This window comes from Scyliorhinus canicula, chromosome 4 (assembly GCF_902713615.1).
Source record: "Scyliorhinus canicula chromosome 4, sScyCan1.1, whole genome shotgun sequence".
NCBI lineage: Eukaryota > Metazoa > Chordata > Chondrichthyes > Carcharhiniformes > Scyliorhinidae > Scyliorhinus > Scyliorhinus canicula.
Window position 1 is genome coordinate 48,899,356 of NC_052149.1, and position 26,237 is coordinate 48,925,592.

The 26,237-nt window shown below is 44.2% G+C and overlaps 1 protein-coding gene and 1 long non-coding RNA gene across 4 annotated transcripts in view; one reads left to right on the top strand and one right to left on the bottom strand.

Moving 5' to 3' along the window:
• Window positions 1-26,237, bottom strand: part of pik3r3b (phosphoinositide-3-kinase, regulatory subunit 3b (gamma)) — a 647,314-nt gene that overhangs the window by 131,283 nt on the left and 489,794 nt on the right. The window contains exon 1 of one of the 2 annotated variants that reach the window (XM_038794200.1): window positions 5,793-5,815. The exons of the other annotated variant lie outside the window; for it this stretch is intronic. The gene's annotated coding sequence lies outside the window, so the exon portion shown is untranslated. Of the gene's footprint in view, window positions 1-5,792; window positions 5,816-26,237 lie in introns of those variants that run through there. 2 annotated transcript variants of the gene reach the window in all.
• The window catches only part of LOC119964551, a 304,788-nt gene continuing 292,458 nt past the window's right edge, over window positions 13,908-26,237 (top strand). For both annotated transcript variants that reach the window (XR_005460321.1, XR_005460322.1), the window contains exon 1: window positions 13,908-14,292. This is a non-coding gene — a long non-coding RNA (uncharacterized LOC119964551). The remainder of the gene's footprint in view (window positions 14,293-26,237) is intronic.

A 26,237-nucleotide genomic window follows, 5' to 3' on the forward strand; every position in this document is an offset into this window, starting at 1 on the left:
GATTCTATCTTCCCGCCGATTGTCAATGGGATTTCCCATTGTAACCACCCCACACCGCCCCAAAACCCACTGGCATGGGTGCGCTGCTGGCAGGAAAAGTGAATCCAACAGCCAAAGAATTCCAGCCATAGGTCGGAGAATCGCCGGGGGGCGGCATGAATCTCGCCCCGCTGCTCTGATTCCGGCTGCCAAATTCTCCGGTGCCGGTTTTCAGGTGGGGGCGGGGATCACGCCGTGCCGGTCGGGGGCCATTGGCAGCAACCCCCCTGGCAATACTCCGGGCCCCAATGGGCCGAGCGGCCACCCATTTTCGGCCTGTCCAGCCAGGATGAAATGAACATGGTCCATCCCGGCGGGACCTGGCTTGGAGGGCGGCTAGCGGAGTCCTCGGGGGGGCGTGAGGGGATCCGGCCCCGGGGGAGGCCCCCACGGTGGCCTGGCCCGCAATCGATGCCCACCGATCTGCTGACGGGCCTGTGCCATGGAGCGGAGAAGATCCCCCCTGCGCATGCGCAGGAAACACGCCGGCGGTTCTGCGCATGCGCGGGACCATGGCGGCCACCCCTCTGGCACCGGCCTAGCCCCCGGAAGTGCGGATGATTCCGCAACTGCCGGGCGGCCCAACACTGGAGTGGTTTGCGCCGCTCTTGGAGCCGGCGTCGCCCCTACCCGCCAATTGTGGGAGAATCCCGGCCATAGTCTTTTACACACACCAGAGAGGGGATCAGATGAACACTGTTGCCGTGATTTAACCACCGTGTTGCACCCGGTGCTGATCTGAGCGTTAAATAGCAGGAAAGGCCAAAATCGAGATTCGAACCAGGTCCAAATCAATTTACTATCTAATTGGCACACTCCTGATGGCGAATTCCAGATCACACCCAAATATGGCGAGCATATCATTAACCTTCTTTTACAATCATTCTCATCTTATTAATAAGATTGAAGTCACATGCAACGGTCTCCGGGACCCACGTATTAACTTTCTCCCAAGAGTAAAATCATGCGGGCGTTGTTTCGTACTCTTTTTAAAATCGTGAGGATGGTGCTGAGGGGAACTGAGGACGTGAACAGCCATTTCCATTTTCAAATATGCAGCTCATGGGCAACGGAACTGCTGCCACAGTGCTTGGGGGGTTGGGAGCTTAGTCTTGGCAGGGGTTGAAGCATTGCAGATCGGCGGTCGCCCCTGAGGCGAGATGGGGGCAAGGGGGAGGACTGAAGCATTCCAGGTTGTGGTTTGCCCCTGGGCCGGGGCAGGGGCTGTGTAAGGGGCTTTTTGTCTGTGAGGCCTTCAAGCCATTTTTAAATATTGTGGACACCCATAATAGGAACAACTACAGATGCTGCCTGTCTGTTCTACCAAATACTTCCAGGACAAAGCCCGACTCTTGTTTCTATGCTGAAGGTTACTTGAACTCCCTTTGACTGTGAGCAGCCTCTAGCTTTACAGCTGAAAGCTATTGCTAATGAGGAATTGACCTTGATAGTTGTGAGTACACTTCACAGCTGCAGATTATGTTTGCAGCTTGCTGCTGCTGGTGGCTGCAGCTGCCTGGAGACTGCTGTTGCTGTTTCCTTCTTTTTCTTTAGTGGGAAAGAAAGACAATTTTTTCAAAGATATATAGGTCCTGGAAAACCGGGCTCAGCGAGATGTATGATTGCAGAAGGCAATCTGGTTTGAAGCAAGAAGATGCTGCGGGGACTGGTGTGCGACACTGATCTGAATGAGCAACCTGATGACGCCATTGAAGAAATGCTTTCGCAGATTGCCGATGCTTTTGTTGCTGGTGTGGTGTGCTGCATGTAACTGGCATGTCACCATGGGTTAAGCATGCTGGAAGTCAAGGATGTTCAACTGCACCTTGAGCGCCAGTGGAATAGGTCGATGTCAGGGTTTGGTTCCAGTGAGATTGGGCCGTGTGGGAGGGCCTGCACAGCTGTGGCTTCTGGACGGGGAATTACACTGATATGTGGAATAAGTCACACATTGATGAACAGATCATTTTATGACAAAGTTCTGGATGCGATAAAATGTTCTCAGGCTTATCCTCCATTTCCGTTGAGGAACTTTCAAGGGGTGTTACCGTGTGAACGTTTTCTTTTGTGAAAGTGAGCTGATATGGCTTTGTATTAATACCAATATGAACAGTGATATTTCCTTGTTGATTAATGGTTAGTGTGATATGTGGAATGTTACGCAGTTGATGTTCAAATCTTTGTTAATGCTGACCATTTAAAAAAAATAAATTTAGAGTACCCAATTCATTTTTTCCAATTAAGGGGCAATTTAGCGTGACCAATCTACCTAGCTTGCACATTTTTGGGTTGTGGGGGCGAAGCCCATGCAAACATGGGGAGAATGTGCAAACTCCACACGGACAGTGACCCAGAGCCGAGATCGAATCTGGGACCTCGGCGCTGTGAGGCGGCAGGGCTAATCCACTGCGCCACCATGCTGACCGTTTTGCCAGTAAAATATTACTCAAGTGGCTTCTCATGGGTACATGTGCTAGATCTCAGACGATGATTATTGCATACATGTCAATCAAACTTTGAAGCCTGAACAGGTTGCCTGAACTCTAGACACGTCAGCACCGTAGAGGCAGCTGACAAACAAACACAAAAGAGCTTCAGCGCTGGGAATATCCTCTGGACCATAGGGTAAGTGTGTGGCTCGGGGGAGGGCACCTGATCACTATCTCCCTAATGTTCCCGGCAGAGTCTGGTGTCTAGGGGCTCCTGCTGCGGCCAGGGGCGAGTGCCCAGATCGCCGATTTCCATTTCCGGCACAACTGGCTTGGTGGATGGCACTCTGAGAGAAGGTGGGACACGGAAGGATCAGGGAGGCTTGGGGGATTTGAGGGTCCCGGGGTGGAAGCCCTAACTACTTGTTGAAATGAAAAAATGAAATGAAAATTAGGGGCAGCACGGTAGCATGGTGGTTAGCATAAATGCTTCACAGCTCCAGGGTCCCAGGTTCAGTTCCCGGCTGGGTCACTGTCTGTGCGGAATCTGCACGTCCTCCCCGTGTGTGCGTGGGTTTCCTCCGGGTACTCCGGTTTCCTCCAACAGTCCAAAGATGTGCGGGTTAGGTGGATTGGCCATGCTAAATTGCCCTTAGTGTCCTAAAAAATAAGGTTAAGGGGGGGGGCTGTTGGGTTACTGGTATAGAGTGGATACGTTGGCTTGAGTAGGGTGATCATTGCGTGGCACAACATCGAGGGCCGAAGGGCCTGTTCTGTGCTGTACTGTTCTATGTTCTATGTTCTAAAATCACTTATTGTTACGAGTAGGCTTCAATGAAGTCACTGTGAAAATCCCCTAGTCTGTCTGTCCCGGGAGGCTGGTACAGGAATACGAACCGTGCTGCTGGCCTGCTTGGTCTGCTTTAAAAGCCAGCGATTTAGCCTTGTGAGCTAAACCAGCCCCTTGTTCTCTCTCCTTCGCCAATTCGTTACAGATATAACAATAGAGCGGGTGCTGTCGGTCCCGCAGAGGCGGCCCTCGTGTTACTGGTGGCAGACAAGGCAGGCAGACATGGAAAAGGCAGCAGTGGCGACACAGGCTGGAGGCAGCACCCCATGTGCAGGGGGCCGCTGTTCACCCTGAAAACCCAGCCATCCATCTGGCCAAGGAGGAATCCACAGGGGCATGCCAGCGATGGCCAAAGGCGCTATTGGTCTTTTGAGGAGATGACGGAGAGCGAGTGCCGCAGGAGACTCCGTCTCAACAAAGAGAAAGTGGAATACCTGTATCACATCCTCGCGGATGTGGCACACCGTGAAGGAGTACACCCTCTTCCGGTGGACGTGAAGATCACTGCAGCCCTGAACTTCTATGCAACTGGTTTATTCCAGGGCTCGAGTGGGGATTTGCAGGGTATTTCCCAAGCTACACCCCTCAAGTGTATCTGTGAGGTCACAGATGCCCGGGCATCAGACTTTATCAACTTTGAGCTGGACCAGACCCACCAAGATGCCCGGGCAGCAGGATTCTCTGCCTTTGCTGGGATGTCCCAGGTCCAGGGGGTAATTGATGGCATGCATGTCGCCTTGTACGCATTGTGCCATCAGGCAGTGCCCTTCATTAACAGGAAGGGGTTCCACTCACTGAATGTTCAACTCATGTACAACCACCACCTCCGGATCGTGCACAAGGGTGCACGCTTCCCAGGGATTGTGTATGACAGCTGCATCCTGGGACAGGGAAGCCCTCAACCTCATACGATTCTCATAGGACGAGGCTTTGTAAGTCAGCTCATCCCGTCCTACCCAAATCCTCCAACCCCCCCCCCCCAAATTACCCACGTTCCACTCCTTCGCTCCCAATCGCCAAATCCCTCTATTCCCCCAGCCCTCCTTCCCCCCATTCCCCCATTTCCCTTCTTCCCACTCAATCTCCCCTTTCCCACAATCCCCCCTGCCCATCATTCCTCTCCTTCCCACTCCCCCAATCCTACTCCCCCCCCCCAATTCCCCATAATCCCCAATCCCGTCCATTCCCTTCTTTCCACCTTTTTCCCTCCTTCACCCCCCTCTCCATGAGGAACTCATTCCACCCTCCTGTGTAACATCAATCCAGGGTGATGGGTCTGTGTTGGCACTGTCAACGAGTCAGTATACAAGGCGGGAGAGTGATGATAACTTGCCATGAGGTTAGCTCTGATGCTCCTCAGTTTATGCCAAAAGCTGACTCCTGCCTTTCTGCTGACAGCGCGCTCACACCCATCCACTGAACGGGGTTTGCATTGTGGGCATTTGATCTTGGACCACTGTGCCCTGGGGGGCAGGGGTGCAGGCAGGCCTGCTGTGAAGATTAATGTGACAGAGGTTTCACATGTATCAGGTGTGACATGTTTTAATTGTAAATATTTGACATTTCCTTTCACCCTAACACAGATAGTGCCCCCCCACCCCCATGTCCAATCAGTGACCCTCTCTCTTCTTGATTCTCCGTGGTCTACTGCTACTTCTAAGTGTGTCCCCAGGATGCATATCGGAGGTGGAGGTAGCCTGCTGCTTTTTGTGCCCTGTGGCCTTTGATGCCCTTGGCAGACGTCTTCTGGAGCTGGAGGGCCCCAGACGACTTACTGGTGTCACTGGCATCGCTGTTCTACCATGTTCTGCCCGCTGCCCTTGAGATGCGCCGGTGTCAGGATGGGACAGTTTGGAAGAACTGGAAGGCGCTGTCGTCTCCTTGGTGACAGGCCCTGGATTGGACACCAGTGCTTCCTCCTCCTGACACTGAGACTCGGAGGCACGAGTCCAGCGAATCAGAAGGTGAGACCGTCAGTAATTGCGAGAAGCTCATGGAGCTCATTTCCGGCACTAATTGCCGTTAAATACAGACCATAGAATTTCATAGAATTTACAGTGCAGAAGGAGGCCATTCGGCCCATCGAGTCTGCACTGGCTCTTGGAAAGAGCACCCTACCCAAGGTCAACAGCTCCGCCCTATCCCATAACCCAGTAACCCCACCCAACACTAAGGGCAATTTTGGACACTAAGGGCAATTTATCATGGCCAATCCACGTAATCTGCACATCTTTGGACTGTGGGAGGAAACCGGAGCACCCGGAGGAAACCCACGCACACACGGGGAGGATGTGCAGACTTCGCACAGACAGTGACCCAAGCCGGAATCAAACTTGGGACCCTGAACTGTGAAGCAATTGTGTTATCCACAATGCTACCATGCTGCCCCCATGATCTTGCCAACGCGGCCGTCGAGAAACAACCCACCAAACCCGCCCAAACTCACACTTGGAAATGTTTTTATTAAATCTTACCTGTTATCTGTAAGTGGCTCAGATCGAGCAGCTCCCCCTTAGTACTGCACTTGTGTGTCATCCTAAGTTATGTGATCTGTATCTGGAATGATGCTTGACCCTACCACCTACTGCCTCAAATTTAAGTACCAAGCCACAATTGACATCCAGTTGGTATTGGTGCTTTACAAAGTCGATTATCCGTCCAGAGATGGAAATTTATTTTTCTTGACAGGTTATGCTGAATACCCATATCACTGATCTACATCACTGTTCTTAATAGAACTGATTTAATGCTGGAGCTGGACTATTGCCTCGCTCAAATTCCACGCATATGCTTGTAGTATTAAATTTTGACAAAGGTGTAACTGAAGCAGCATCAAAAGGCTCCAAGTCTGTATGATCGGAATCTATGGAATCACATATACTCGGTGAGAAAACCCTCCATGGTCTACATCACACAGTTAAATCTGCCCCCCTACACAGTTGAATGCTTGGAAATGGCATTATTCAAACAAATTGATTTTCTTAGAAAGAACTGATTAGTTGTGGCTTATCTAGGGCTAAATACTTACCCTGATATCAAAGCCTCCTTTTAACATTTAATCACACTCCCAAGTCACAGTAAACATGTTTATAAATTGCACATAATTAATCATGAGCACCCTTCACAGTCCCCAGAATTTACACTCATGAAGAGGCACCTAGTACTTGTCCTCAGACAGTTAGCATGTCGTTCCCATGGTAGCTTTCCTTTTGTGATCTCATGGCTGATTTATAAACATGTTATAAGGTACTCAGAAGAGTTTACCTTCTTTAGACTACCTCCCATGTGTGAAAACTGCAAGGCTAATGCCTTGTTGTTATGGAGGGTGGGAGGGAGTCTATGGATGACACAATCACATGAAAGGTAAGTGCCTTTGAGTGCAATCATTAAACTATAACTGCACAATTTATTACTTCAGCCACTAAGATAATGGCAGTGACTGAAAGGAGAATTCTTAAATCATTCGAAACAGGGAACAAAGCAGTAAGCACATCAATTAGAGAAATGTGACCTGGCTCAGCATATTACTGATATGGAAGTTAGCAAGTTTTACTGCTCTTGTCTAATGCAGTTAAGAATTTGTTTTGACGCTGATGAAACACAGCATGATTTAGCCACAATTAACAAGCGCTTTCATACAGCATCGTTATATAGTGCATTTAAAACTGCTTCACTGGAAATAGGAACGCAAAAAATACTGATGACCTGTACATGTTTTCTGCTCCACTGCCTCTGATCCCAAATCCTACTTGGCATCTCCAAACTAAAGAGTAATGAAGTACAACAGGGAGGCAGTTTATCACGGTAACAATCTGCATCTATTTAATCCCCTTTAAAGATTATCCTTCAAAAGTATCTTGTGATGACATCATTGCCCAGAGTTGGGTTTGGATAAATCTCTAGGTATTGTTCATTCCAGTGTTAGGCTGCTTCTGATTGGATTATTAGGTCTCTATCTATTTAACTTAATCCAAGCTTAATGAATCCCTGATATCTCTTAACACCTGGCAGTCTGCATATTGCAGATGTTATGAATACAGTTTAGACAAATGAGGAGCTTTCTGTATGAATACAATGTACAAGATCAAATTGTTACCAATTAGTTGATAAAAGGCTTATATTTTTAGCTGCTTGTGACGGCTGAACAGTATTTTCTCTCAATTTGAAATTAACTACTTCATTCTCTGTACACAACATCATGCACCATTAACATTTTTCCTTTCACCTCTCAGACAGGAGAGTAATTATAAATAAGGAACACTCTGTCAAAACTAAAAATGCACATTAATAAAATTAGATGAGAATTTGAACATTCCTGCTTGTAAGTGTTAGATATCCTGCCCTGGCCCCTATTTGCAGAAAGTCACCTTCTTGAACCACTGGAGTCCGGTGCTGATTCTGCCCGATCCTGCCACTGTTTTCTAAGCGCTCTACTATTAAATCTTTTATAATGGACTCTAACATTTTCCCCAATAGTGACATCAGGCTGAGTGGTCTATAATTTCCTGTTTTCGCTCTACCTCCCTTTTTAAATAGTGGGGTTACATTGGCTACCCTCAAATCTGTAGGAACTGTTCCAGAGTCTGGAATTTTGGAAGATGATTACCAATGCACCCACTATTTCTAGGGCCACTTCCTTAACTGGGCTGTAGATAATTAGGCCTTGGGGATTTATCGATCTTCATTCCATCAATTTTCCCAACACCATGTCAATTCATCTTCTCATTAAACCCTGTGTTTCCCAACATTTGTGGTACATAATTTGTGTACTCTTTTGTGAAGACAAAACCAAAGTCTGCGTTAGTTGGTCTGCCATTTCTTTGTTCCCCATTATAAATTCCCCTGTTTCTGACTGTAAGAAGACTGTTTGTCTTCACCAATCTTTTTCTCTTCACATATCTACAAAAGCTTTTACAGTTAGTTTTTATAAGAACATAAGAACTAGGAGCAGGAGTAGGCCATCTGGCCCCTCGAGCCTGCTCCACCATTCAATAAGATCATGGCTGATTTTTTTTGTGGACTCAGCTCCACTTACCCGCCCGCCCACCATTACCCTTAATTCCTTTATTGTTCAAAAATCTATCTATCTTTGCCTTAAAACATTCAACGAGGTAGCCTGATCTGCTTCATTGGGCAGGGAATTCCACAGATTCACAAACCTTTGGATGAAAAAGTTCCTCCTTAACTCAGTCCTAAATCTGCTTCCCCTTATTTTGAGGCAATGCCTCAAACAATCTCCTTGGTTCTATCCTATCTATTCCCTTTATAACTGTATATGTTTCAGTAAGATCCCCCCCCCCATTCTTCTAAATTTCAGTGAGCATAGTCTCAGTCTCTCCTCATAAGCCTTCTCACCCCCTCCAATGCCAGTATATCCTTTCTCAAGGAGACCAAAACTGTACACAATACTCCAGGTGTGGCCTACCAGCACCCTGTACAACTGCAACATAACCTCCCTGTTTTTAAATTCCATCCCTCTAGCAATGAAGGACAACGTCCCATTTGCCTTCTCAATTACCTGCTGCACCTGCAAACAACTTTTTGCAATTCATGCACAAGGACACCCAGGTCCTTCTGCACAGCAGCATGCTGCAATTTTTTGCCATTTTAAGTAATAATCCATTTTGCTAATATTCCTTTCAAAATGGATGACCTCACATTTACCAACATTGTACTCCATCTGCCAGACCCTTGCCCTCTCAATTAAATTATCTATAACCCTCTGCAGACTTTCAGTGTCCTCTACACACTTTGTTCTACCACTCACCTTCGTATCATCTGCAAACTTTGACACATTACTCTTGGTCCACAACTCCAGATACACCACATCCACCAGTTCCCCATTGCCAACGTTCTCGTAATGTCCTCAAAGAATTCCAGTACATTGGTTAAACATGACCTGCTTTTCATGAACCCATGATGCGTCTGCCCAATGGGACAGATGTCTCGCTATTTCTTCCTTGATAATAATAATAGCTTATTGTCACACATAGGCTTCAGTGAAGTTACTGTGAACAGCCCCTTTTGATGATGATAGTTGATGATAGATTCAAGCATTTTCCCCAGGACATAAGTTAAGCTAACCGGCCTATAGTTAACAGCCTTTGTTTACCTCTTTTTTTAAACAGTGGCATCAAATTTCCTGTTTTCCAATCTGCTGGAACCACCCCAGAGACCAGTGAATGTTGGTAATTACCACGAGCACATTCGCTATTTCCCTGCCATCTTTTTTAGTACCCTGGGATGAATTCCATCAGGGTCAGGAGACTTGTCTACCTTTAGCCCCATTAGCTTACCAACACTACCTCCTTAGTAATAATGATTGTTTCTAGGTCGTCAGCTGCCATAACCTCCTTGCTATGAATTATTGGCATGTGATTTGTGTCTTCCACTGTGAAGACTAACATAAAATACCTGTTCAATGCCTCGGCCTTTTCCCCATTTCCCATTATTATAATCCCAGTCTCTAAAGGATCTACTCTTTTCAATTTATACCCTCCTTTATTTCCTGAGATATCCATGGCTGATTATCCTTTCTCCTACAGTCCTTCCTTTTCACTGGTATATACTTTTGCTGAGCATTGTGAAAAATCTCTTTGAAAGTCCTCCACTGTTCCTCAATTGTCCCACCATAAAGTCTTTGCTCCCAATCTACCCTAGCTAACTCCTCCTCATCCTACTGTAGTCTCCTTTGTTTAAGCACAAGGCACTGGTATTGAATTTTACCTTCTCACCCTTCATCTGTATTTTAAATTCAACCATACTGTGATCGCTTCTTCCAGAAGATCCCTAACTATGAGATCATTAATTACTCCTGTCTCAATACACAGGATCCGATCTTGGATAGCCGGTTCCCTTGTTGGTTCCATTGCATACTGTTCGAGAAAACTTGTGCCGATACATTCTATGAACTCCTCCTCAAGGCTATCTTGACCGACCTGGTTTGACTAATCAACATGTAGATTAAAATCTCTAAGAAATATTGTGCAAGCAATGTGGTACAAATTCTGATGTATTTACATATCACATTTTTGTCTTGCAATGTATATTGTTCATCGCTTGTGATCAGAAGGTTGGCAGCCAAGTGGGTGACACAGTGGTGCAACGGTTACCTCACACCGCTGAGGACCCAGGTGTGATCCCGGCCCGGGTCACTGTCCATGTGGAGTTTGCACATTCTCCCCCTGTGTTTGAGTGGGTCTCACCGCCACAAGCCAAAGATGTGCAGGGTAGGTGGATTGGCCACACTAAATTGCCCCTTAATTGGAAAAAAAAGGTTGGCAGCCATGTGTACAGATTGTTTGAGGTTTTCCCTTTTTCCTGCCATCTCTATTAAATACCCATTGAAAAGAAGATTCTTCATTTGACCCAAAAGAAGCCATACAAAGTCTAATGTCATGGAGTTGAGTTCAAATTTAAAAATGTGGATTGCCTACCAAGCTTTGTTGATACAGTTACTAAACATGGCTGTGAGAAAACGTAACGACCCATTATTTGTTATTAAGGGTGATGTTACAGATCATGTAACCTTGACTTTGACCTTGACTTCAGCTACAATTATGGGGTTTTCCACTTGAAATACGGGAAAAAGGAAATAAACATATTTGGACAAAAATGGACTTTCTAATAAAAAGTTTCAGGAAGATTTATTTAAATACTAGATCCCAACCAATTGTGACGCAAAGCTATTTTTCGGGGCGGGGGAGGAGGTGGGGTTGGGAGTGCAGGCAGTGAGGAAAGGCAGATTAGATTAAGGGAAAAATCAAGTAACTGATATCCTTTGCCAACTATGGGCCAAAACAGTACTTTTGCTGAACACAAAAGCCTTCTTTGCTTCCATTATTGCTCATGTTACCATCACTATTGTGGCAGAGACCACTCCACTGTTACTCTAAGGATGGGCCCCTGTATCTGTTCCTGCTGAATGCATTGTACCAGTAAGGTGAAAACACATCACATTATGTTTATACCTAACTCCAAAGATGGAGTATTATTTTGCTTTTTAAGGGCACTAATCACATCTAGTTGGCCATAACAAGATTCAACTCTTACTACTTCTGAACTACAACAGTTTGGTGTACTTGATAAACAGAGAAAAAAACTCTCTGGTAAAGTACATTTAACTGGCGGTAAGAATCTGCTTCAATTAGTAGGGATGAAACTGCTTCATAGTTCTCAGCTTGGTTACAGGGATGAAGGCATTTAATGTACAGTTTCATTCAGATTTATTCAGATTCAATCTGAATTAATTGGGTCCTCATTGAGAGGCCATCACATCCATTGTTTCAGAGTTGAAGTGATTCATGTAGAATCTGAATGAATAATTTCAGCCTTCTATCCAAAGCGCTGTCAATGAATTGAAACATTAAATATTTTGGGATATAAATTAAAAATTTTTTTTTGACCATTTCAAATCATGTATTGAGCGACCAACTAGACCAGCACAGCTTTGCCCCCAAATTCATTACACAAGGAGTCACTGGTGTCAGCCAAATATTTACGTTATTGAACAGAAGCCACATGTTTTATCAGAGGCCAAGATAATAGGTGGGGCAGGTGAAATCTAAAGAATGTGAGAAATAATACATGTAGAAGGATCACTTAAAAAAATTAAGTAAAATGGGATCTACAAAGGGTTAGATTTTGGGTAACAAAGTGTTGTCTGCATAAACTTGCAACAGTAGTTGGTTTAGCACAGTGGGCTAAACAGCTGGCTTGAAACACAGAACAATGCCAGCAGAGCGGGTTCAATTCCTGTACCAGCCTCCCCGAACATGAACCGGAATGTGGTGACTAGGGGCTTTTCACAGTAACTTCATTGAAGTCTACTTGTGACAATAAGCGATTATTATTATATTACTTTATCTACAGGGCACCACAAAAATTATTAGGTTGGGAGGGGTGCAGCCTGAGATACTTGTTGACCTCTGAGATCCCCAGCATTCTGGTCAAGCTTCCTGCAATTCTATGACTAATCAAATAAATTGCATGAGAATGAAGTGAGGCAGTACCCGAGGTACCTGAAATGCCCGTGCGACTTACAGGAATGAAGTTGCTAAATTCAGGTCTAGGTTATAGCTTCTGCTGCACCTAAAATGCCGGCTGTACATTTTGGCCCGTTAATCGAAACAAGAAATTTGCATTCTCTGGTCTTCTCAATGTATGGTGGGGCAACGTTATAGAGCATAAGAGGGACTGAGCAGTAGGTGAACTAAAGTGGCATGAACATTGAGGAAATTTTGGTCATCGTGAAAATGGGAATAAACCGCAGGTCCCTTAATCTTTTACATCTAAAACTGGTCCAACTTTACCTTTATTCACTTAACTTTGAAGGAAATTCTGGGCTCATGCTCACTTGCTCACTCTTTTGCACTTTGCAACAAAAGGTGGGGAGGTGGTATCAATGGGCAGTTTACTTTGGAATAGGTAACAAACCTGCTTTATTTGCTCCACATCCAAACTCAAGAACACCTTGGTCAATTGGCGGCATGGTGGCACAGGGGCTAGCACTGTTGCCTCAGAGCTCCAGGGTACAATTCCGTCTCGGGTGACTGTGTGGAGTTTGCACTCCCCCCCCCCCCCCCACCTCCATGTCTGCCTGGGTTTCTTCTGCGTGCTCCGGTTTCCTTCCACAGTCCAAAGATGTGCAGGTTAGGTGGATTGGCCATGCTAAATTGCCCCTTTGTAGGATTACTGGATTACGGGGATAGGATGGAGGCATGGGTTTAAGTAGGGTGCTCTTTCCAAGGGCCAGTGCAGACTCGACGGCTGAATGGCGTCATTCTGTACTCCATGATTCAATGATTCTTCTTCTATTCCAATTATTGTACCACTGTTGATATCTTAAGATAGCAGTATTCACTACACAATCCTTCTTGGCCCACTTGCTCTTGTCTGTCCTGTGGCCTGCTCGTCGACCATCTTGCTTGTCATCTCCTTCCCACTCAGTACCTCTCCCACTTGCCAGTTCCCTTCCTGACCCTCCAATACACTAGCACCCTTCCATTTGCCACTTCCTCCACTTGACACTTCCCTCCCTGATCTTCCCACCCGACACCCCCCTCTCACTTCCCTCCTCTCCTGCTCGCTGCTTCCTTTCCTGACCCTCCGACTTCAGCTCTTCTCACTTACTTGCTTGCTTCCTCCCTCTCACCACCCCTCTCACAAGCTCTTGCCAATAGCAACGGTTCAGGAAAGGGAAGCGATGAGTTGAGAGGAAGGACCAGTGACTAGGAGGGAGGTGGAGAGTCGGAGTATTGGGGAGTCAGGAGGGAAGTAGTGAATGGTAGGGTCATAGAGTCAGGAAGGACAGGGAGAGATGTGGCGAGTAGGAGGGTCAAGGAGGATATGGTGAAGGGGAAGGATAAGAAGGAAGTGGTGAGTGGGAGGGTCAGCGAGTGATGTGGTGAGTAGAAGGGTTGGGGAGAAAAGGGGTAAGTCAAGAGAGGCAGTGAGTTGGAAGAAGTAGCGGACTGGATGCTGGAAGCAAGAGCACAAGGTAAGTTGAAAGAGTTAATAGTTGGTAAATTATTAAGGCTTCTTAAGTTATTAAGAGTTAGTAAGAGGATTTCTGGGCCAGTTAGCTTCAAGAAGTTAGTATGCCAGACTCCCAGAACAACTACTCTACTCAGATCTTGATCACCGCAGGAGACTCCCAGTAAAACAGCAGAAATGTTATAGGGATGTCTTCAAAGGAAGAAGGAAACACTGGCTTGTGACTGACCAAGATGGAGAAGCCTAATTTGGGAAGGTACCGAAAACTTCATTGGAATGTGCAGAGATGGATAGGAGGAGGGCACAAATCTCCAAACAATCTATGTACCCAACCCTTCAAGCACCTCGTGCTCTCATGTGGCATAGTCTGCAGATTGCACATGAACTTATCAGCCATTTCAGAACCCATCGAATCAGAGTGGAAACAAGTTATCCTTGATTCTGAGGGGCTGCCTAAGAAGAAGACTGTAAAAATTACAGGTCAGGAATGTAACCCACATTTATTACTTGTCTCTTAAGGGAACATGATATTTGTTTAGCACGTTGTTTTCTCAGAACACATTAGGTGTGCTGAAGGAGGGGTAGCTGTACAAAGTACAGACATTATGCTCAATGTACACTGTAGCTTGATTAGATCACACTTGGCAAACTGTTTACAGTTACTAATGTGTTTCATAATCATTTTTTTCATAATCATCTTTTGTTAAGTACATACCAAGATACCTTTTTGAAGAAATAAATCTCAATGAATCTACAAGTATTTTTAAAGAATCCTACTTGCAAACCAATTAAAAATTTTCATTATGCCAATTAGCTGTCACTATTTTCTGTGAATACCACTTCCCTGAGATGTACTAATTCAGCTCAGACCAGGAACTAGTCTAGACACTTTTCCCAACTACATGGCATTTATTCACAGAGCTATTGGGAAAGCATGTGCATGTCAGCTAAGCTCAGTGATTGTACTCTTGTCTTGGAGTTAGATGTTGCGGGTTCAAACTCCATTTGAGGACATAATCTCTTAATCCAGGGTGACTCCTCTGTGCAGTAGCCAGGGAGGGCTGTACTTTTCAAGTTACCTCTTTCAATGAGCTGTTCAGCTAAGGAGTGAGTCTACCTGTATGTAAAAGATTTTATGGCACTATTCACCAGTGAGCAGGGAACTTTCACAATGCCCTGGCCAACATTCGCTCCTTAAACAGCATCAATGAAACAGAGTAACCGGTCAGTAACCTCACTTTCTGTTTAGAGGACGTTGCAGTGTGCAAATTCACCCACCCTTGCCCGTGACACAATGACTACAATGAAATGCAAAGTACTTTGCAGTATTCTGAGGATGTGATAGGTGCTATTTTTGTGCTAATTTTTTCTTCAGTTTAAAAGAATAAGTTTGCATTAAACATGTTCCAAAAACTAAACAATGTAACAGAATAGATACAATAACTGTAAGGACTGGCAATTGAGGAGATTGGTTGGTGCAATGAACATTGCCATTTATCCTTTTGAACCTAGCTTTAAAGGTAATGGGAAGAAAACAAGATGACCTTATCCAAATGATGGCTAATTATGAAAATTAAGTTAGCATTCTGGTGAAGTTGTACAGTCTGGAGAAATGTGGTTAAGGTGAGGCTTTGGCAGGGAAAAAGACGTTTTGCTGAGTATTCAACCTCTGCTGTTTCTTAACTGGAATAATTGACGCTAATTCGCAGAGGATTCCATAAATGGAAAAAATATTCTCACTATCAAGATGAGCCCAAAACTGACAACTACCAGAAAAAGGAAAGAAGTCAGCTTTGAAGCTTCATTAGATGGGTCAATTTTGAGTTTAGGCTCCACAAAACCCTTCATTTGAGGCCAGTCAAGCATATGACTAATTACGTCACATGAAGTAAAAAATAATGTACCGAAGCAAATGATTGCCGTTTCTCAGAATTTTATTCACATGCCCAGTTGCACAAATGGTTGGTTGTTAGTAAAAGGATTTGTATCCTGACCATATAATTTAAATTCCTAGAACTGGAACTGTTTTGCTATTAAGCAATTGTCTTCAGTTTAAAAAAAAATGCATCTTACTTCGTCATCACAAATTTCATGCACTATAAAAGTTATTAAATTAAAAATGGTAAAAGAATGGATATCACTCATTCATTGTACCACTGGTCATATGAATTTGGTAAAATATCTTTATGAACTATTCCAAAAACTGAGTTTGCCATGGAAATTATAACGCCTCTTTGACTCCCAGTCACAGTAATCGTTACATTAACCATCTGATCCCTTGCATTTATTCAGCAGAGAAAGTACACATTTGTGTGATACACCTCTTGCCAATTTGAATCCAAGTCAGAAACAGTTCTGAAAGTGTTAACCAATTTATCTCTAATTGAATAGTTTGGTGCAGTGTCCTCAAGTCCAAACAAAAGTCATTTTGCTCCTGCATTACATTTCTTGTCCCTCCATTGTTTTTAAAATCACGTCAGTGATTCTTGCATTATTTCAGGGGGAAGATTGCCCTTTTAGATGCTGAAATATAAAATACTAAAAGGGCAGTAATATCCTTTCCTAGGTATATTAAGTTGGGCTGGAGTTACAAACTACCCCTTCTCCCACTCTTTGGCAGTAACCTGTTGACCATATTGCCTGTCCATGGCACCTGAGCAGTGTGACTGCACAATCTGGAAACTGGGTAGCCACAAATTGCGCACTAGTTCCCTCAGTAAATTGAAAAGGCTAAGGTCTAAAGTATTGGTTCAGTTTAAAAAAAATTAAAATCCTCATAATGATATAAATAAATTTATGCTGTCATTAATGTATTTCAATTCCTCCACGAAAATTTGAATCTCAAGGCCCCTCTCAAGTGCCGAGGGTGGACTAGATATTTTCACCCAGAGCTAGAGTCTGAAGTGACTTTGTATTTTACAATTCCAGCATGTATAATGCACCTAATTGACCTGCGTGAAAGAATGTACTGGAACCAGTCAGTTTCGACCAACTTCTACACTGGAATTTTCCTTCAAATAATTTTCAAAAACAAGACGAGCTTCAAAGGTTTTGAGGCAAAACATATATTGAATGTTTTCTCTTCATGATTAGATAAAATATGTGTGTGGAGGAAAATAGCAATATGGAATCTCCACAGCACAGAAGGAGGCCATTTAGCTCATTGTGTCAGTTTTAGATGAAAAACAGCTACAGGTATTGAATTTAATCCTAAATTTCCAGCTTTTGGTCTGTAGTCCTGTAGCTGACTACACTTCAAGAGCGCATCCAAGTATATTTTTTAAAATAAAATTTAAGTACCCATTGGTTTTTTTTTTCCAATTAAGGTGCAATTTAGCATGACCAATCCACCTATGCTGCACATCTTTAGGTTGTGGGGGTGAGACCCACGCAGACACAGGGAGAATGTGCAAACTCCACACGGTCGGTGACCCGGGGCCAGGATCAATTCCGGGTCCTCAGCGCCACGAGGCAGCAATGCTAACCACTATGACACTGTACCCAAGTATTTTTTTTTAATGCAATGAGGATTTCTGCCTCTACGACTCTTTCAGGCAGTGTGTTTCTGATGCTCTCCAAACTTGGGTTGAAACAATTCTCTTCCCTAATCCTTCTGTCAATTACTTTAAACCTTATGCCCCCTGCTTATTGAAAATGAAATGAAAATCGCTTATTGTCACAAGTAGGCTTCAATGAAGTTACTGTGAAAAGCCCCTAGTCGCCACATTCCTGTCCGGGGAGGCTGGTACGGGAATCGAACCGTTCTGCTGGCCTGGTTGCTCTGCTTTAAAAGCCAGCGATTTAGCCCAGTGAGCTAAACCAGCCCCTATTGTCCTCTCTGCGAGGGAAATAGATCCTGCCTATCCACTTAATCCTCATTATTTTATAAACCTTCATTTCCCAACAAAGCAAATGTGAGATGATTTGACTTCAAAATTAAACTGGCATACGTATCTTTATAACAGAGAACTTTCTTTCCTTTTCCCTCCCTTTCACTGCCTTTCTCAAGTTTACAAAATACAAAATGAAAGGTACAACAGCTCTGTTATTAGCACAGGCTTATCAGGGGAGCATGATTGCGTAGTGATTAACATTGCTGCCTCACGGCGCCGAGGTTCCGAGTCACTGTCCGTGTGGAGTTTGCATGTTCTCCCCATATCTGCGTGAGCCTCACCCCCACAACACAAAGATGTGCAGCGTAGGTGGATTGGCTACACTAAATTTCCCTTAATTGGAAGTTTAAAAAAACCACTCTTTTAGGGATGTGCAATAAAGACTAGCCTTGCCATTGGCATCCACATCCCATGAAGCATAACAAAAAAGGTTGATTAAAAACGGAGGAAGGGATACACCATGTGATGACACTCCAGTCAATCTAACCACGGTCATGGGCAAATCATTGAAAATTGTCTGAGAGACAATCTAAGTTGTCATTGAGAAGGGTACAGATTAATCAACGACAGTCAACGTGTATTTTTTAAGGGAAGTTCTTATCTCATTAACTTGATTACATTTTTTGAGGCGATGACAAGGAGGATTGTGAGGGTAGTATGTTTGGTGGGAGTTGGGCGGCACAGTGGCGTAATGGTTAGGACTGCTTCCTGCGGCGCTGATGACCCAGGTTCAACCCCGGCCCCGGGTCAATGTCCGTGTGACGTTTGCACATTCTCCTGTGTCTGTGTGGGTCTCACCCCCACAGCCCAAAGATGTGGTTAGGTAGATTGGCCAGGCTAAATTGCCCCTTAATTGGAAAAAAGATAATTGGGTACTTTAAATTTATTTAAAAAAATGTTTGGTGGGAGTTTACATGGATTTTAGCAAGGATTTTGATGGGTTCCACATGGCAGACTGGATGGATGCTACAAGTCACATTCTGCCAAATCAAATGCATATCCATTATTCCTGCTCCCTGGCTCACACCTCCAGTCCAATTTCCTATCCAAGCCAATAGGCTGCCTCCAAGTCCATGCATTCTCATTTTTGTAAACAATATCTAATGTTAAACTTTGTTAAATGCCTTCTGGAGCACCATGAAAAAAATCCATAAATACTTCCTTACCTACCACAATAGTGACCTCCTGAAAAAAATTCAACGAGGTTCATTAGATATGACTATCCTTCACCGATTCATGCTGGCTCCTTTTTTTCAAATACTCAATCAAGCAATAATAAATTCCAGCGCTTGTTCACACGTTACAGCAACAGATCTATCATTTCCTTGATTCTCCCTCCTACCTTTCTCAAACATTGCCAGTGTTTAGAAATTATTTTATGGGATGTGGGTGTCACTAACAAGGGCAGCATTGTTGCCCATCCCTAGTTATCCTTGGAACTGAATGGCTTGTTAGGCTATTTTAGGGGATATTTAGGAGTCAACCACATTGCTGTGGTTTTGGATTCACATGTAGGCCAGACCAGATAAGAATTTTCTTCCATAAAAGACATTGGTGAATCAGATGGGTTTCGACAAAAATTGACAACAGCTTCATGGACATCATTTGACTTTTTTAAAATTCCAGATTTTTATTGAATTCAAATACCACCATCTGCAAGGTGGGATGCGAACCTCAGAACATTACCCTGGGTCTCTGGATCAGTGATAATACCACTATGCTACAACCTCCCCATGCTATCCAATCCAAAAGGACAATTCCTGATTCTACAGCAATTTGGAATATATGGGGAGGAATATTACGGTCCTGGATTTAATTTTAGGTAATGAAGCTGGACAAGTGGTTGATGTATCAGTGGGGGACCATTTGGCTGACAGTGATCATGTGCATGGTTTAACCAAATGGGATCAAAGACCCATAGTGGGCACGTTTAGCCGCATGTTTCCCAGCATTTGCAGCGCTGACAAACACCCCACTATTTAACGCACCCCCGTTAGATAGGAGGCCTCAGCAGGGAATGGATGATTGAGGCTGTGCATAGCCCCGTTTTCTACACTGAGGAACTCTGCTTGCTGGGTCTCCGCAGTGTAGCGAGGGATCGGGACTGCATTTTTAAATAGTGTCCCAATCTCTGGAGCACCCGACGCAACCCCCACCCTCCCACAAGCCACACTTACTGTGAGGGTGTGTCCAGGATTCCCGCTTCTCCCAACACCTGCGCAAGACACCCCTGGCCCGATTGTCACTGCGTGAAAAATGCGATCTTCGCACCTGAGCAGTGCCAACCTGGTACCTTGGCAATGCCCCTACCAGCTAGCAGTGCGACCTGGCTGCCAGCCTGGCACTGTCAAGGTGCCCAGGCAGCACTGCCAGGGTGACAGGCTGGCAGTTCCATATTGCCAAGGTGGCACCAGTAGTGCCAGAGTGCCCACCCTGCCCAGAGGGCAAACGTCTGGGGGCCTCCGATCCCTGGGAAACCCCCACAAGTTCCCTTCTATCTGGTCCATGTTTGCGAAGGCCAGTACTGAACGGTACTCGCCCGAGGTCTTCGAGGCAAAGGCGGTGCCCTGGGAGGACACCTGTACAACCTGTGACACTTGGTTCAAAGTGGGCTGTTAGCGGTGTGCGCAGCTGCATGGCTGCCTTGCTGGCTGTGGAAATTATGTTCCGTGCCTGTCCACCATGACTCCACAGCCCACCTCCTGGCCAACCCACAGTATTCCCCCAGCCCTGGCAGAAGACCCGGCCAGCGGCACAACTGTCAGCACACTATGGCGATGTTGGACACCTTCCGTACACCCTTTCTCTCCCTCAGAAGCCGCCATGCTGGTTTCATAATTTTTAAAAGCACAAGTGAACTATGCCATCGGGAACTCGGCCCATAGGAGGCAGAGAATCGCGGAGGCCCCGGGGAATACTGAATTCTTGCGTTCTGTGATGTATTAACCACACTCTCGAGGTGCTAAAGCATTGTGATTTGGCGCCAAATTGGCGTCTGCCGCGATTTTGGCATCAAAACTGATTTTCCACCCAATCACTTTTCCCGATTTCGGCATCAGCTAATGGAGAATCCCACCCATGGAGTTTATCTTATGAATAGAGATTGAACAGCTTAGGCATACACTCCCTCGAGTTTAGAAGAATGAGAAGAGATCTAGTTGAGGTATATAAGATGATAAACGTTATTGACAACGTAGACGGAGAGCGGATATTTCCTCTTGTGGGTAATCTAGAATGAGAAGTCATAGTTTTAGAATAAGGGTAGCAGATTTAAAACAGAGATGAGAAGAAATTACTTCTCCCACTGAGTCGTGATTCTGTGGAATTCACTACCCAGAGTACGGTGGAAGCCGGGACATTGAGTAAATTTAAGGAGGATTTAGACAGCTTTTTAATCAGTAATGGGTTGAAGGGTTATGGAGAACGGGTGGGAAAGTGGAATTGAGACCAAGAGGAGATCAGCCATGATAATATGGAATGGCCGAGTAGTTTCGAGGGGCTGAATTGCCTACTCCTGCTCTTAGTTTTGTTCAAGTGTGAGTGCAAAAGTTGGAGCCTGTCTATTATTTTTACTTAGGCCGGGTTAAGCCTAAAAAACCTGCCTGACTGTGGCTCCTATGACCAGAACACATAAATAGTTAAACACTCACCGAATTGGCAATTATGTCCTTTTTCCAAATACCCTGTTACAGTCAAACGAGGAGTGGGAAAAGAAGGGAGCTATTTGACCCTTCCTCACTTGATTGTAACAGTTTTCTTCTCAATCACAATTCTCTTTGGCTCTGACAGACTGATGCTTCTGTTATTCATTCTGTACTGACTTCTACCCTGCCACATGACTTCCTTTTATCCTTGTCCCCCTACCCCTTGCTCAAAATCAATTTTCTATTTTTATCTCAGATGTTCAGCATCTGGAGTAATCAGCTTTTCCATAAAATTAACTTTACATGTTTAATATTACCTTGTTTTAGTGCAGACATCCTGAAACTCCCAGTCAGGTAGAATTATAATGGGTAAGGAGTTGAAATAACAAAATAATTGCCCAGTATAGGGGGCCAATTGTCAGGGTCACTTGTGCTGCAATGGATCAGCTATTGTGAATGTAGGTGTTTATCAATATGTTACCAACGAATGTCTAAGTTGGTTCTCGGTACATTAAGAGGATCGGTTAATATTTTTATAATGTACACATAGGCTTAAAAAATCTTACAAAAATTGTAAAGAACATCAAACATGCCTGGATTGTGTGTTGTTTTCCATACTGTGGACTGAACAAAGTAACTCCCAATTATGACCTATTCCGAACAAAATACTCTTCATAAGTAATTCATTGACTTTGAAGCCACAGGTTGGTGAATTGCTGTTTGTACCAGATATATCTAGGTATGAGCTCAATTGAATCATTCAACAGAAATGACCAAAATAAATTTGAGGTGTATAAACGTACCTTCCTGTCTGTGGCACGGCGGAATTGGGTTTTATTCTTGGGATGGTGGGCAAGTTACCTGAAGGCGAAGCATACTGTGGCTGATATTTAAACCTTCTCATTAAAGCCTCAATTATATCATAATTCTGTTTTCCCACCCCGAGGTCTTGTGAACAAGATTTACACAGACATGAACTGCTTGAGTATTGTCTAATGAAATGCTTCCACTGTATGTACAGTCAGAGCAATCATTCACAATACAATCCTAAATCCTGAGTTAGTGATAAAAAAGCAGCATTCAGTTTTGTTCTGAACATTCAACTACGTGTTATGCTCCACTGCAATCCGTCCCCAATAAAAGCAGCCTGTACAAAAAAAACAGTATTAATTCAGGATGGGAAAATATTAACTTTTTCTCTGAATTGAATAGTTTTATTAAAGTGATGAGGAAGAATCAGTAGTTATGCCAAAACATCTTAAGCAAGAGGAAGTCAGAGACCCAAGCAATTACGTATTTGTTGTCTTTCTCCAGAAAACCAGTTAGTGAAATAGGAATGGAGTCTAAACTTTATGTACTTTTATAATCTTTTATTTACAGTGATACACATTACAAATATGCACCTTCTAACCTACAAACCAAGTTTCAGTTTGCTCCTAAATATATGTAGAAGTTTTTCATCTTGCACTTCACATAAATACCAATATAAGGGAGAAAACAACAATTAAGGTTGTTGCATACCCAGCATAAGTACACCTTCATGTGCCTTGACAACCTCACCTACTTTGTCAGCAATGGTGGCAAAGTCATGACATTTGTCAGGAATAGAGTAATGGAGGAAAGAGGGACATTAGATGTGGGGTTTTATGTCCTTATTTTCACTTTGGCTGTAACAGTATTCAATGGCAGAGATATGTCATCCAATGGCCAAATTCTCCGGCCGTTCACTGGCAGCAGGATTCTCTGGTGCCACCGGCAGCGCACCCCAGTGGGTTTCCTGTGGTGCGAGGTGGCTTCAATGGGAAATCCCATTGACAGCAGAGGGAGCAGAGAATCCTGCCGCCAGTGAATGGTGCGCTGCCTCCCGCCGCCAAGAAACACGAGGCTGGGAGGCCGGATGATACCATCCAATATATTTTACATCATTTGTGCCGCCTTCTGGACAACGTGGCACCTTTTAAGATTGAAATGGACAACTGAATACACAGGTGCATGCTTTAGACAGTTCTGTCTTGAGTACATTTAACTAGCAACAATGCAACAGGCCTGTCATGGCCAAACTCTGCCTTTTTTCAAGTAGACCTCACAGAAAAGGTCACCAATCTACCTCATCCTGAAAAATTGTCTCAAGTCAGAAGTCCATCTTTATTGCAGACAGAAGAGCTATTACAACAAAGGTATATTTCTATTCCCGTGCTGTTGGCCTTGCTCTGCATCACAAACCAACTGAGCTAAATCGGCCCCCTAAAGTTGCCATAGTCCCAGATGACCATAGGCTGCGTTCCCTTTGAGGGGGGAGAGCTGACTGGTGATGATTTAACCTGAGGTTCACCACACCTCAGGAGAAGGGTACAGTTGAGAAGGCGGGACCTTCACAAATAACCTCAACTGGAACGGGAATTGAACCCATGCTGTTGGCCTTGCTCTACATCACAAATTGGCTGTCCAGTCAATTGAGCTAGACTGGCCTTTCTCCCCTACCGGCTGAGGTTATTCATGAAGGCCCACCTTCTCAATGTTGCCCCTCCCATGAGGTGTTTTGGTAGCACATGTGGCTCGCACTGTGGCTTCATTGCGCCAGTGTCCCAGGTTCGATTCACCGCTGGGTCACTGCTAAATTGTCCTTAGTATCCAAAAAGGTTAGGAGGGGTTAGTGGGTTATGGGGATAGGGTGGAAGTGAGGGCTTAAGAGGGTCGGTGCAGACTCAATGGGCCGAATTGCCTCCTTCTGCACTGTATGTTCTATGTATCAATGTATCTATGTATGTAATTTTCCTCAGCAATACTCAAGTTCTGTACTACCAAATTACTAATCTCAATGTTGTGCAATGTTTTACAATTGCCTTTTCCAACGATTGTGAGATTCGGCAGTGAGAAAGTCAGGAACCGTTACTTTAAAGAAATATTTGCAAACTTTAGCCTGTGTGTTTCTTTTGCCATTATACGTTTGTGTGAAACCTGCCCTGCGCTATAAAGATGGATTCCACAGACGATATTGCTGCACCAGAGCTGCAATACAGTCACACAGCATTTGCTCTGTATTCCCCGAGAGGATAGTTAGCCACAAAAGGAGCCAAATGATCCTTTTCACAAGACATGTCAATGCACTGCAGACTTTATAAAACATTTGAAATGAAAATGAGTGAACCTGCTGGCAGTGCAAGGTAATCTGTTTACTATGCCACTCCACAGCTTACATCAATACACTGCCACAAAAATAATGATTGATCAGCATTGATCAAAATCCTTGCACAAACAATAAATGCACTTTAATCCAGGCTTCACTCCTCAAAGTCTACAAAGCTTCTTCAAAAGTTCATCATTTTCAGACATGTCTTGGAACCTACATTGAGGTTCTTTGTTTTGTTTGCCTCTACCTCAACTTCTCACCCTCATCATCCTGCCCTCTGAATCTCAAAGTAATATGATTAAGATAAACTTATTATGAAGAAAATCGATTGGATTTATTTTTCTTCTTTTTCCTGAACACAAATGTGAGTGTTGAATTGTATTTTACTGTACACAGAATTTAACTTTGACACTGTGATGGACAATAGAGAAAGTATTTTGAAAGTAACATGAAATTGTAACTTTTTAAGTGCTCCTATTTGTGCCATACTAAAGAAACAGCTGAAACAGTGAACATGAATCCATATAGTTTGAGACATTTCTTAGATTCTCCAGTGACTAATTTCAGCTCACACAATTAGTCCCACTTACCGCGTACATATGAATAGAAGGCAAACGTGTCTCTCAGTTTTTGATCAGTTAAGTTATATTTCTGGAGAATCACACACTTTCAACTGATTATTACTTCAGAAGCTCTCTGCTTAAAAATACCACTTAAGCCAGTTGGTAAAGGCATATGGAACAGAGTCTTAAGAAGGCAGAAATGTCTCAGTCTGATCCTCAGCCTGTGCTGAGTTAGCTGGTCTACACTGGACCTAGAGCAGGGCTTTATAATAAGCTCCAGGCCTCTTGAGCTGTAAGTGGAAATAACTGCCATAATCTCTGCTTTCAGTGGTACTTGGAAAATGCACCTAGGTATCAGGTAAGGCTAAGATACCTTTCTGGCTGAACAGTATGCTATCATTAATTGCCAGCATTTACATAGAACCATAGAATTCCTACGGTGCAGGAGGAGGCCATTCAGCCCATTGAGTTTGCATTCATCCACTGAAAGAGCGTCCTACCTTGGTCCACTCCCTCACCATATCCGTAACCCCATAAACCCACCTAACCTGCACCTCTTTCGACAATAAGGGCATGGCCAATCCACCTAACATGCGCATCTTTGGACTGTCAGAGGAAATCGGAGCACCAGGAGGAAACCCATACACGGGGAGAAAGTGCAAACTCTGCACAGACAGTCACCCAAGGCCGGGTTCCTGATGCTGTGATGTTACAGTGCTAACCACTGTGCCGCCATTCCTCCCAAAGAATGGTTTCATGAATAAAGTACTGGAGATGTTGTTGGTGATCATGATCTATTGCCTACATCTCCTAGAACTACTCAACAGCCTTCAGCTGAGGAAAGAGAAAATTACAGGTGGGGGTGGGGCGGGGGTGGGGGAGGCACTTCACCGATGTCCTTCTGTCCACCTACCAGCTCCAATTATGGTGTCACAAATTAATCTTGCGCTGAATGTTTACAGTGCCTTTTTTTCTTGTTAATTATTTAGAATTGTTACAATCATTACTAAATTACCTCATCTTCATTCAGAAAACAATTGCTGAAGCAGCAAAAAAATGAAGGTTGGCACATGAACACAAATGTAGAATAATAGAGTATGCTAATAAATGCTACATAAAAATAAATATATGATTGGATAAGTAAAATGATTGAGATACAAGAATATTGGATAGCTTCCAATTAATTACTAAAACA